This window comes from Haemorhous mexicanus, chromosome Z, assembly GCF_027477595.1.
Source record: "Haemorhous mexicanus isolate bHaeMex1 chromosome Z, bHaeMex1.pri, whole genome shotgun sequence".
Taxonomy (NCBI): Eukaryota; Metazoa; Chordata; class Aves; order Passeriformes; family Fringillidae; genus Haemorhous; species Haemorhous mexicanus.
This window is the reverse complement of record NC_082381.1, coordinates 82,596,534-82,608,887: the sequence shown is the minus strand read 5'-3', so window position 1 is coordinate 82,608,887 and position 12,354 is coordinate 82,596,534. Positions and strand designations below refer to the sequence as shown.

The window sequence follows — 12,354 nt, the reverse complement described above, 5'->3', positions numbered from 1 at the left end:
GACTGCCTCTGCAGCAGGAGGCTGTTTATGAACTAATTCTTTACTGCTGGCATAGCACCCGGCTCGTTTTCACCTTTCTTAAAGGTTAACCTCATTTCCTTCTATTAGTTGGTTTTAGCGAATGCCATTCGGCGCGGCAGTTAAAGAGCTCTGTCAGCGGATGGAAATGACAGTGGCATTTAAAGCCAGCCGGAGTTGAGAGCTGGGGGGGTGGGGAGGTGGGTGGAAGAAATAATCTTCAATAAAATGTTTGTAGGGAGATGCTAAGTGACATCAAAGAAAGCAGCCTTGCTTTCCCCAAGAGGAATAATCTTTGGCTCGGCTTGCTCTGTGGGATGGGTCTCCCCTGAGTTTGAAACCAGTGCAAATGCAGGGAGAAAAAGTGACTGGAGGACTCCAGAAAAGGCTCTGGACATCCCACCTTTATGGATAATTTCTTTTTGGGTCCGGCTGGCCTTACTTAGTGACAAGTGTGTGCTGAATATTACTGTCACTGAAGGAAAGTTCCCCTGTGAGCGTGTTGATTATAAATTCTATTGCAAGCCCTGCCTGGCATTTCAGGGCATCCTGTCTGATCCCAATTTCACTGCATTCCTTCACTTCTCTGCAGTGCTGTTTTAAAACCTGGGGTGAGACCTGCTGGAGAGTCTTCTACTCAGAGGAAGGATGAGCTTTGCCTGTGCAGGAGATTTCACAGGGGGTTTGTTTTCTTTTCCTTACTGCAACAGAACGGTGAAAGGAGTGTAAGCAAACAGGCTGAATCGGGGAAACACATGCAGACTATCAAACCCTGGCACAGAAATGGTGTGATGGGTGTAGTCCAGGCTCTTGCTGTCCTTCTGCTCTGTCCTCACCAGATCTCTCCTGGCATGGGTGTAAGACATTGTTCTGCATCAGGGAGAATCTGCAGTACCCAGCAGTGCCAGGGACATCTGAGAAGTGTTTCAGCAAATCGAGAGTCTGATTCAAAGCCTGCAAGGCTCTATGGCACTCTTTTTCATTAACTTCAATAAGCTTCAGCTCTAACCCTGAATCTCCAATGTTTATTTCAAGCACTGGTGTAACATCACTGGAATATAATGTTCCTCCTCAGACAAACCTTAGGGTAACAATCTAAATGAATGTGTGGATAAGTCAAGCCAGATCCTGCTGGGTGACATCCTGAAACAGACCCATTCATTTCCTGGGTCATTTGTCAAGCTGGCCAAAGTATTTCAAAAGGCCAGGTGCCTAGCCCAATGTGTAGTTTTGTAACAGGCAAAGCATTCCCCTGGAACAGATTCATTTCAGTGAGATTTTTTGCCAGGAGACTTTTTTTTTTTTTTTTTAAATTAATGCATTGAGTTCTCTTTTCAGGAGGTACAAATCTATCATCTTAAGGGGATCTTTTTGATTTAATTTTGTTACAAGTCTGTATTGTATTAAACCACTAGCTTCCATCCTGAGTTAGACCAAAGGTATGTCTAGTCCAGCATCCTCTGTTCCAACAGTACCCATTAGAAACAGTGGGAACAAGGCTTTTATGAAAAGTGATCCTCTCTCTAATATCCTCTGGCTTCCAGCAGACAGAGGTTTAGTGACGAAGATAGATTTTGCATCTGGATATTCATGTTTTATAGCACTGAGTGGACATAAGCACCACTAATCTGTCTCATTCGCCTTGGAGTTAAATTTATTACTTTTGCATTCAGCAACATCCCATGACAGAAATGTCTTTTATTTATTCATATAGTGTGTGAAAATATGCTTTCTTTTGTCTGGCTGAAAACCACAGCCATTCTGCTTTATATATTTTATTTTTTGAGGTTATTAAGACAAAGACTTTTTATTCCTCTGAGACAATACCCTGTAACATTTCACAACTGAAGAATTTCTGTTTCACAAGAACTTTGGCCTCTCCAATTCAAAGTGGAAGTACATTTTTTGAGACATCAGTATTTCTTATAGAAAAAAATCCCATTTTTCATCTAGCTTCAGTCATTTCATTATATCAGTGTAATTGAGGGTGACAGCACCAAAAATAATAATAACAAAAAAAACCCCCAAAAACCAACCAAACGTAAAACTACCAACAATAACAAAAAACCTACTTAGGCACCCTGGGAAGAACTGGCAAGAATTCATTAAAGTTTCATAATATCAGCTTCTTCGCGCCAGCTGGGCTAAGAGAGTCACAAGGACAGGTTGGGAGGATCAGGCACCCTAGCCTAATCACACTAGCACCACATCACTTGCCTCCACCTTAGTGTTCAACTGCCCACATGCAGGTGTGTTCTATATAGAAGCAGAGTCCCATTCTCACCTTCGTTTTTATCAGTAACATCTTCCAAATGGGACTTCCACCCAGTTAGAGCAGAACTGGTTTAACAAAAGTTATGCTGTCTTTTTGGATGACCTGCCTTGTGGGGAAAAAAGTCACTGTTAGGGTATCTTAGCAGTCAGTGGGTGTCTGGAGGAATAACTGGGTGGATCTTATTGGGGTTCAGGTCTTGTACTCTTCAGTTGCAACTGGTCCCATGCACTGCATGCCCAGCTCCACTGCTCACATCCACAAGCAAACCCTCACAGCATTTCAGGTCTTGCTCCATAAAGCAGGGTGAAATTATTTTTTTCCCCCAATCTTCTTATTTTTCTGCTTGCAATTACAGGCAAGACTATCTCTTTACATGCTCATAAACACAGCCTGGCAAACTCCACTTTTGATTTTAACTAAGGATTTCAGGTACAGCATCAAACAAGTAATGCACAAAACTTCTGTGTGAAATACAGCTTCATAACTGAAGTGAACATTAGGCTAAGAGCTGTATGAAGTAGGAAAGGTGTTATTGAGACCTCTGAGACGTGCTGCTTGGATTCCTTTATTATTATTGTTTTCTCTTGCCTTTTCTTCATTTTCTTTGTTTGTAGATGAGGGCATGGAGAAGAAAAAAAGCCAGGAAGTTTATAAAAGCAATAGAGAAGGGAGTAGAGGCATTTTGTGGAGATCTTTAATGACATTCTGTATAATTTGAAAGTGGGGAGAAAAGGGGAGAGAGAAAAAGGGAATTAGCAAAAAAACTGGCAAAAGAAAAGTGGAATGTGGAGAGAAGCGTGTGGATGAATTTTAATGCAATCAGAAAGCTGTAATAATGGTAATAAAGGAATATATTCAGACGTCAAGAGAGGGAGAAGGGAACAGGACCCGCGACACCAGAATTTAAATTAGACATAGACGTATAATTCTCTTTTCTTCCCCCCCTCCTTTCTTCAAATGAAGAAAATGGAATTTTTAAGCACAGCAAAGGAGGGATTAACAATTGGCAGGTTTTCAGCCCTTTGTCTTTTGGCGAATCCCATTTAATCACCGTCTTTAATATTAAGGAGGCTGTGGCCGTGCGGGGCTGTCTCAGGCTTGGGGGAAAAGGGATGATATACAGAGGAAAAGAGAGATAACACTTAGGTTCAGGCAATTGTGAGGAAGTGTTTCAATTACCTCCACTGAAGTCTTTAAAAACTGAAGTTTAATTTGATCTGAAATGTCGTCCCAGCTCCTGCAAGAAAAAATATGTCCTTCCCACCCCCCCTCCTGCCCATGCCAACGCTGTTTCAATAGTCCTCGGTGCTCAAGGCTGGAGTGCTACCACAGATTAATGTCTTGGCCTTCTAGGCTTCTGGAAAGGGTTTCAAAGCTTCGACAGGTCACCAGTGAGATGAGTTTAGGAACCGAAACTTATTTTCCTGACATACCAGTCTTGACACCACTGACCCTGCGGAGTTTGTCAAGAAGCTTCTAAGCTTTGCTCTGAATGGGTGTGAAAACCAAACGGCCCCTCAGGCTCAGCCTCAACCTTGTGTGGCCACAGAGTGAAAAGGGGATGTTACACATAGGAATTAAGATCTGTTAAATTCCCCAGAACCAAAGGCAACAGGAGTGGTATTCAAATCTGAGCTGCCTCTGAAAGATGAGTGCAAAAGCATAAATCAGTGTTCATCTGAGGTGTCATTTGATAGTACAAGACAGTCTTCTCCTTTACCCCCCTTCTTCTTCTGGAAGTCCATCAAACTGGGCCAACATAATATTTGTGGATTCACAAGAGGAAGGAGCCTAAACAGAAAATTGCAAATTTGCAAATTCCTGTGAAGTTTAGTCATAGCACAGCTGGACACATCCGCTCTTCCATGCTGAGTCTCCTTAGGTGCTTTCTCCCAAGAATGTTTCCAGGGTTGTTCCTGGGAAATGGGAACTGTAAGAACAGGCTGCCAACAGCTATGGAAAGAGGTCTAATTTTACCTTTTTTCATGATTGAAAGTTTGATTTAAATTCAGATATTCTTCCTGTTGTGGCAGGATTGTGAAAAGAAAGTGTGTGTTTAGGCTATAGGTTGAGTTTAGAAAGATCAGATTTTGACTCCCAAGTATTTTCCTAAAAAGCATTGCCTCAGGAACAATTCTCAAAAATATTCCAGTTGTGTGTTTCAGATAATGACTAAGAAGAATCATGAGGCACAGTTCAGAGGCAGAGGCTTTATGCTTTGCCTGGCACAGGGTTTTAGACTTTTCTCAGCAGCAGATTTCCAAAGCAGGGGCTACAAACAAAATGGATCTTTTCAAGTTGTTTTCCCAGCTCGTTATCAAACTCCATAAAACCTGTCATTTTAGATCTGCACAGAGAATCTGCACATCTCTTGGCAATGGACACTTGTGATGGTGCTGTTCAGCAAGTCTACAGATATTTGTCTTGGGGTTATAATATTTGCATCTGTACAAAAAGAGTCTGCTGTTGGGATTTTTTAGGCTATGTCTTCATGGCAGGGTTTGCTTGGCCCATGGCCAAAGTTTTGTCCATACCCTATGTGCACAGAGGAAGCCTGAGTGTATTTTCATCTGAACTGCCCAGATGAATCTCTTGGTTTGCAGCTGGGTTTCATTTCAGTGCTGGTGCACAGAGGGTGTTGCTACAGCAGCACAGACCAGACAAACCCAGACCACACCCACCCTCCTGCTCTGAACAGTCCCCTACATCTCCTTCCAATTTTCATTATGGCTCTACACTTTTTCCATCCTGCTCCTACCCTTGCTCTCCCAGACAATACCTGGATGGGGTTTGCAGCTGCTGCACATTAAGGACCTCTCCCAGTTCCTTGTATAGCAGGTCTTTCCTCAGGAAAGTAGGACTGTAATATAGACTAGGACACTGAAAGAAGAGAATAGACCCAGTCATGTTTAATTAAAAGCATCACCTTAGACATGGGGTTCAACATCTGGCAAGAAGGTAAATTTCTTTCCAGTTTCTCACAGGGCCAGCGCCTGTGTTCTCCTGGACAGAAGCACCTTGATCATGGCTTCACTGTCTTTAGGAGTCACACTACTGCACGACATGAAAATCTCTCTCTGAAAGATAACTTCAAGATCCACAGTCTTTGTAATTTACCCAAGTAGACTTTTATTGAGGACTAAACCCTGCCTTGACTTACCCCCATGCTCCTGTGTGAAAAGGAGCAGGGAAAGCTCCAGCCACTTAAATCTGATAGAAGCCATTGTAGGGTTCAGCTCAGCTCTGACTCCCAGCCTGCCAGGTACATTTCACTGTTTCTGCCAGGGCTACCTGTGCTCCTGGAATATGGCAAACCTCACCAATGCCTTGAGGCTGCCTTTTTCACTGGGTAATTTACGTAGCCCATATTTCCACTGAGGCCAGTGTCCTTGGCAAAGATAGAAGTTTTAATAACAGTAACTGCACAGTCATCCATCTCTTTGGTACCAGGAATAACAAATTACTCTAAGAGAAAAGTGGTTTTGCTTTCCCTAGTTTGCAAAGCATGGCTTAAGATGGGACTCAGGAGTCCCAAAAACCAGTCTGAAACATATAGAAAAGAGCTTCAGCCAAGCTCTTGAATATCCTCATAGGTCCACTCTTCCATAACTGGATCAGGAATGATTTCCACTCTTTCCCAAAGCAAGATCTAGGTTCTGCCTATTGAAAATAGTTTCTGGAATGTTGAAAATAAGCAGAAGGAAGAAGTTTCTGACTCAGTGCATGCTTAAGCTGGAGAATGTCTCCCTGCAGGATGTGCTGGATGCTCGCGAGCACACATGGGTTCAAAAGTCCACTGAACAATTACATCAAAGAAAGACACTTCAGAAACTACTACATATGAAAAAACAAAACAAAACAAAAGCCCCAAAACAAGTTAAAAAACCAAACAAAAAACCCAAACCAAAACAAACAAACAAACAAAAACAAAACCACCACACTGCAGACTCCAGAATTCCCTGAATTGCAGAACACTGAATTCTAGGAGAATATCAACAAAATTCCCCAATCTTTTACTCTTCTCTAGACATCCAAACTGGCTGTTGCCAGAGACAGCAAACAGAATCAGACAGACCCTGTGTCTCTTGTTCAGCTGCTCTTTCACTCTGTTTACAGGATCCATGTCCAAGTCAAGGCTCAGAGTGCAGCCAAGCAATTAAGTAAGAGAAATCCTTCAAACTAAGTTTTTGACATGCAACAGTGGAGATTAACACACCTGTGGGATGAAGCTTCCTTCTTTGCATGGGAGAATTACGTTCCCACACCTGGGCTTATATTCATTTGCGCTTGTCCCCATCACACAGCTGTTCAGATTAGTGTTATTCTCTCTAGCCCGGGTGTCTCAAAGCCTCTGTCTCCAGCAGTTGGAGACCAGCAGCTGTGCAATCATATCTGCTAACGTATGGGATATAAAGGATCTGTTAAGTAAAACCAAACCAGGGAGGGAGGAGGGGGAGAGATCAGTGCAAAGAAATCAGTCCTGCTAAGATGTGATTAGGGATGCCCCACAACACCCAGCTGCAAGGAAGAGGTGAACTCAGCAAACATTTTAAAACCTGCAGCAGAATTAGCCCCTTGAGGGTGTTGTTTGATGTGGGGAGGAGGGGGGAAAAGGGGCCAAACAGGAGCTGCAGGTGGAAGGAGGGTCCATTTGCTATTGTTTGGAGTTAGGTGGCACTATGCTTTTGTTGTTTGGGCTTTTGCATCTTGTTGGATTTTTCCCCCATCCTAATTTTTGAAGCACCTCTATTTTACAAGGTTCATGTATTTTCCAGCAAGGTACCACGGAGAAGATAATTAGCTAATTTACAATTAGCTACAACAGTATTCATAATCACTTCCCCTGTGGAAAGGGTGGTAATCATCATCACGTAGCTGTAGGACTGCTGTGAAAATGGCAATAGGAGTGTGAAACCCAGGCCCTGGGAAATGACCTGCTTTTAGCCTATTGATCACCTGATTAGCACAGGTTAAGGGGAGTGTTGGGGCACTCTGGCTCAAGAGAATGACAGGTCTGAGCTTGCAGATTTGAGTTCAGAGTTCAAACCAAACTTTCATAACATTCAGGGCATCTGCAGCCTGCCCTTCTTCTCTCAAGCTCATTTTTTCTTCTTGGACTGTGGAGGATTCCTTGGTCATGACTGTTCTGAAGGAAACCCAGGTTTAAAGCTCTTTTTCACCACCGTGACTTTGGCAGATGCCTGATCCCACTGCTTGGGGTTGGGAGTTCTGGGGGATGAAAGGCTGGACATGAGTCAGCAAGGGGCTCTTGCAGGCCAGAAACCAGCCTTGTCCTGAGCTGCATCAAAGGAAAGCTGAGGCAGGTGATTCTGTCCCTCTGTTCCATTTTTGTGAGGCTGTTTCTGTGTTTTTGAGACTGCTACACCCAGCTCTGGGGCCCCTGCCATAAGAAGGGTGTGGACCTGTTGTGGAGTATCCTGAGGAGGCTGCACACAGGGGGCTGGAGCAGCTCTGCTGTGAAGACAAGCTGAGAGAAGGCTTCAAGCAGACCTTATTGGGGTCTCTAAATACTTTAGGATGCTTATGAGAGGTGGGACAGACTTCTGAATATCACCAGTACCATTAGGATAAGGGCTCCTGCTTATCAAACAAAAGAGAGCACATTCACTCTAGGTACCAGGAATAATTTTTACACCACAAAGTTGGTGAAACACTGGTATAGACTGCCCAGAGGGGAGTTTCTCCTTCCTGAAAACTTTCGAGATTCTGGTAGACAAGTCTCTGAGCAATCTGCTCTAGTTGAGGATGTCCCTCCTCACTGCCAGGGGCTTGGACCAAATCACCTTTAAAGGTCCCTCCCAACCCAAACCACTCTGATTCTGTGCATGTCAGGAACACTCTTAGTGCAACCTCCTCTTCCTTCTCTGCCAAGGACGAATCAGGAGAGTGGGCAAGCAAGATCAACTCTGCTTCTTGCATCCTCTCTGGTAAATGTGCCACTTGGTCTTGTGCACCGGCTTTTCTTCTTGCCCACACCTGCATAGAAAACTTCTCCAGTTGCTTGTTTGTTGTGTCGTGGTGCCAAGAAGATAAACTTAAAGGCCTTCCCAGTGCCAGCACCAAGGCACTGCAGCTGCTCCCCCTCTGTGCAAGCATGTTTGGGAAGGAGGGGAGCAGCAGCAGGAACAAATTGTTATTAGCAATACAAATTAGCCTGGGACACAGAGATGGTGAATCTGTCCCTCTTTATTTCCGAGGCCTCGGAAGTTCTAGATGGTAAAGCCAGTTTGTGCTTTCCCGATACAAGGATTCTACCTCTTTGTTTTGCATGAGGAATACAAGAACACAAGTGTATTTATATACTCTTATCTAAATGTACCCCCACGCACACACATACATTAGCGAGAGCTATCTGGATAAACACAATCCCGTGTCATGTCTCCCTGCGAGTGACCCTAATTTTCCCCCAGTCCCTCCACAATTGCTGTGATTCTTGTTCTTGTCCTCTTGCTCCACAGAGGGTCAAACATCCTGCATCTCATTGTCCCTTCTGTCTCTTTAATTAGTGCCCATCCTCCCCTCTTCTCCCCCTCGCCCCAGTGTCCCCCCTTCCCATCTCCTTTCAGCACTTGGTTTGCAGCTCTCTATTATTTCACCTTTCACGTGTGCCGCCTCCTTCGCCCGGGCCCTCTGACACCTCTGCCTTACGCTCATCATGGAAACATAACATTTAAATACAAATAGAACAGGGAATAATTTAACCCCTATTTACACTGGGGAAGGTGCCAAGGCTGCATATAAACGCTGCAGGGAGGTCTATAGATGTTGTATATTTATCTGACAAGTTGCGTTTCTACACCACGGTGCCTTGCAGCCAGCTTTTCCTGACAGGCACGAGCCTCCACTCCTGGCAGAGTGGTCAAGAAGAGGAAAGCCTGGTTCCACCGGGGTATTGGGAATGTGACTAAAGGGACATCTCTGGGAACCCTGATTTGCCATTGCAGTGGTCTTTCTTTCCCTTCCTGTCCTCCTGTGAGGATCTTGGAGTGATATCTTCTGTCATTGTTGTGATTTATTTACGACAAAATGGGGCAGACATGAGCAAAACCTAATTTTCAGTATTATCAGAATTCACCAGCAAAAAACTCCTTGTCTCTCCTTTGTGCCACCACACACAAAAATATCCACACATGGTTGGACATCTCCATGGCAAAGAGGGCACAATGGACTCAGCTTGTAGAAAAAGACTGATAATGGGGTGGACAATAATGTGGGAAGACAAAAACACGAGGAGAAGAGGCTCACCTGGACACCATATTCATTTGCAATGTTGCAGGGCAGGGTCACTGCTCATAGTGGTGCCAGTTTTAGAGATGTTGCTGCAGCACGATTAGTGGGGAGCCCTCAGATGAGACAGAAACTGAAATTGTGACTTGGGAGAATGTAATGGACAGGTTGTTCCTCAAAAAAGCAAAGGGAAGAGGCTCAGATATGAATGAACACTTGATGCACAGACATGTGTGGCCTTGGGGAGGCTACATGGAATAGGCCTCTTTATCACACCTGTTCTTAGACACACTAAGCTCACTGTCTTCATTCCCTTTGTGGGGAGGAGATGGAGGATGCTCCTCCTGGGTGCCCATCTCTGTTGAGCAAGACTGTGTGCTGCTGCAAGGTACAGCTTCCTCTCTGGTCACAGACCAGTTTAGGTTGGAGCACAAGGTCATGTCCACAGCTCATGCTGGGGACATCCCAGGCTCATTCCTGGCTTCTTTTTATTCTTCTCTTCTGCCCTGGACAGTGATATTTCTGTTCTCCTTGACTGTGTCTTCACTTTGGTCTTGGACTCATGTCTTAGGAAATCTGGTCTGAAGATTTTTTGCCCCTCCTGAAATGGAGGACACAGGGGACTGAGTCTGCCCAGTGCTCTGAAATTTAGGTGTGTATCCTGAGACACATGGAGTGAGATTCAGGATGGTGATATGGGTGGATTATTTTTGGTAAGGACAGACACTACAGGCAGGAAAAGCTTAGGGACAGCATCATCTAGAACTGCTCCAGGCTGGTGTGCAGCCTAAACCTCAGATTTTTATAAGATGTAGCAGCCTCAAACCTCACTAGAGGACACTGGAAACACTTGGTGAGGAGCACCAGTGGTGTGCACATATTGTCAAGACACACCTTGATGACATCAGCACATCCCCTCTTCATTTTATTCTTGCAAACTCGTGGCCTTTTTTTAGACCTATTTACAAAACAGAAGTTTTCTTTGTGCTTGGCATGCCAGTTTTTTGTCTGGGATGTGGAAGAGTAGTGTATGATGATGCCTTGGGTGTAAGAGGCTCATAAAAGACCATTAAAGGATAAACTCATTAGCCAAGACCTGGAAAACATTAAAGCTCCCTTCTTCTGGACTCTTCCCTCCCTTTTTCTATTCATGATATGTGATGAGTGTTGTTAAAACACAGTGTTGAGTTTCCTGAAAGAGCTGGGATGTGAGAGGCAGCGCTTTGTTATGGAAACTCCTGAAAGTAAAAAAAAACTTGTTAAATCAACTCATTTTTTATCAGTCCAGAGTGTGATTGTGCAGAGTTCTGAGATGGCAGATTTAACAAATTATTCCCCTGACTACACAGGAGGGAGACAGGATGCTGGTATGGAGATGGGGTTGTAGATGATGTCCAAGCAGTGGCTGTCCATGGGGATCCCCTTCAGGCCATCTCCCCCGGAACAGCAGCTCCCGGGGAGAGACAGAGCCTGCCCCTGCAGGTCAGATGACCATCTCATGGGCAGCTCACCAAAGCACCACATCATCTACCAGCCTGCAGTCCCAGTACACTGCAAAGATTCGGGGTGGGGAGATGTAAAAATAATAATTTGAGCAGTTCCTGGTTTCAGCTTTGCATAAACTAGACCAGACAAGGCAGTTTCAGGCCAGTTCCACACTAGAGAGTTTTGCTGACAGAGGAGGGATGTGATTTGTTTTTTTTTTTTAATGATACATTTATATTAGCAAAAAGTCTGGTGAAAACAGTTACACAGCTAGAGGAGTGCTTTTGCTGATGCAGCTTATTTAAACAGGGGAAGCTGTATGAAGTACAATATAGCACCATTCTGTTGTGCTGGAAGTATTTAACAGACACAAAGTTTCTAGACAAAGCCTTTTGCCAATCATGTTCCTAGCTCTTTCCAGCTTATCTGCCCCCTTCCTAAAGTATCTTGCAGGAAGCTGGTTCTATTTCCTAGGTAGGTTTTTCCAACACCTTTGGAAGAAACCTTTGGACTTTGCACTGGACTCGTTTCCTAAGGTTCTACTATGCCCTAGACTGAAAGATGCTCCCCAGTGCACACCGTGAACTTCAGCAGCTGCTTCTCTGAGGCTTGTCACATCTTGGAGTCTCTTTGGCAGGAGACTTTGGCCATTGGGAAAACAAGCCTTTCACATGTCCAAATCACCTTCTTGTGAGGTGGGGACAACCTACAAGCTGTGTAGGTGTTAGGAGGAGTTCTGTGCACCACTGCAACCTGAACTTTTTGTTGCCAGCAAAGACCTCAAAACACCTCTCTGCATATTAAATTCCAGCATAAAGTAGGAATATTTCTTGCTTTAATAGGTCTATCAGAAGGCTATTTCTGTTTTTCTCACCTATCAGAAGTGTACCTGTATCTCCCTAAACCTATTTTTCCTACCAGTTCAGCAGCCCAGCTGAAGGCAACATAATTCCTGCTTTTCTGTGGGCAGTACACTTTTCATTGTGGTGGATAACTCGACTGCAGGGTTGAAAGCTCCTAATATCCTCATTCAATAGCCACTGCATGAAAAATTATTCACATCCAAGGCTGTAAAGTAATTTGCCAATGTGCAGGTGCATCTTGGAGAGGGGAATTTTGATCAAACACTGGTTTGAAGCAGAACAGATTGCCTACTCCAGTGATTTCTCAGTGAACAAAAGTGACATGAATTGCCCAATTAGTCAGCCAGAAAAGGGTTATTGCAAACCAGTGTTTTGTTCAGCTTTAAGTTAACCTGTACACTAAAAAAATAAATTAAACTTTAGGAAATTATTTTGATATTTACATATATTTATTCAAATTAGTTA

The 12,354-nt window shown here is 44.0% G+C and overlaps 1 protein-coding gene across 15 annotated transcripts in view; it reads left to right on the top strand.

Annotated features, from left to right (window-relative positions):
* Positions 1-12,354, top strand: part of CELF4 (CUGBP Elav-like family member 4) — a 696,270-nt gene that overhangs the window by 577,745 nt on the left and 106,171 nt on the right. The gene's annotated exons all lie outside the window — the stretch shown is intronic.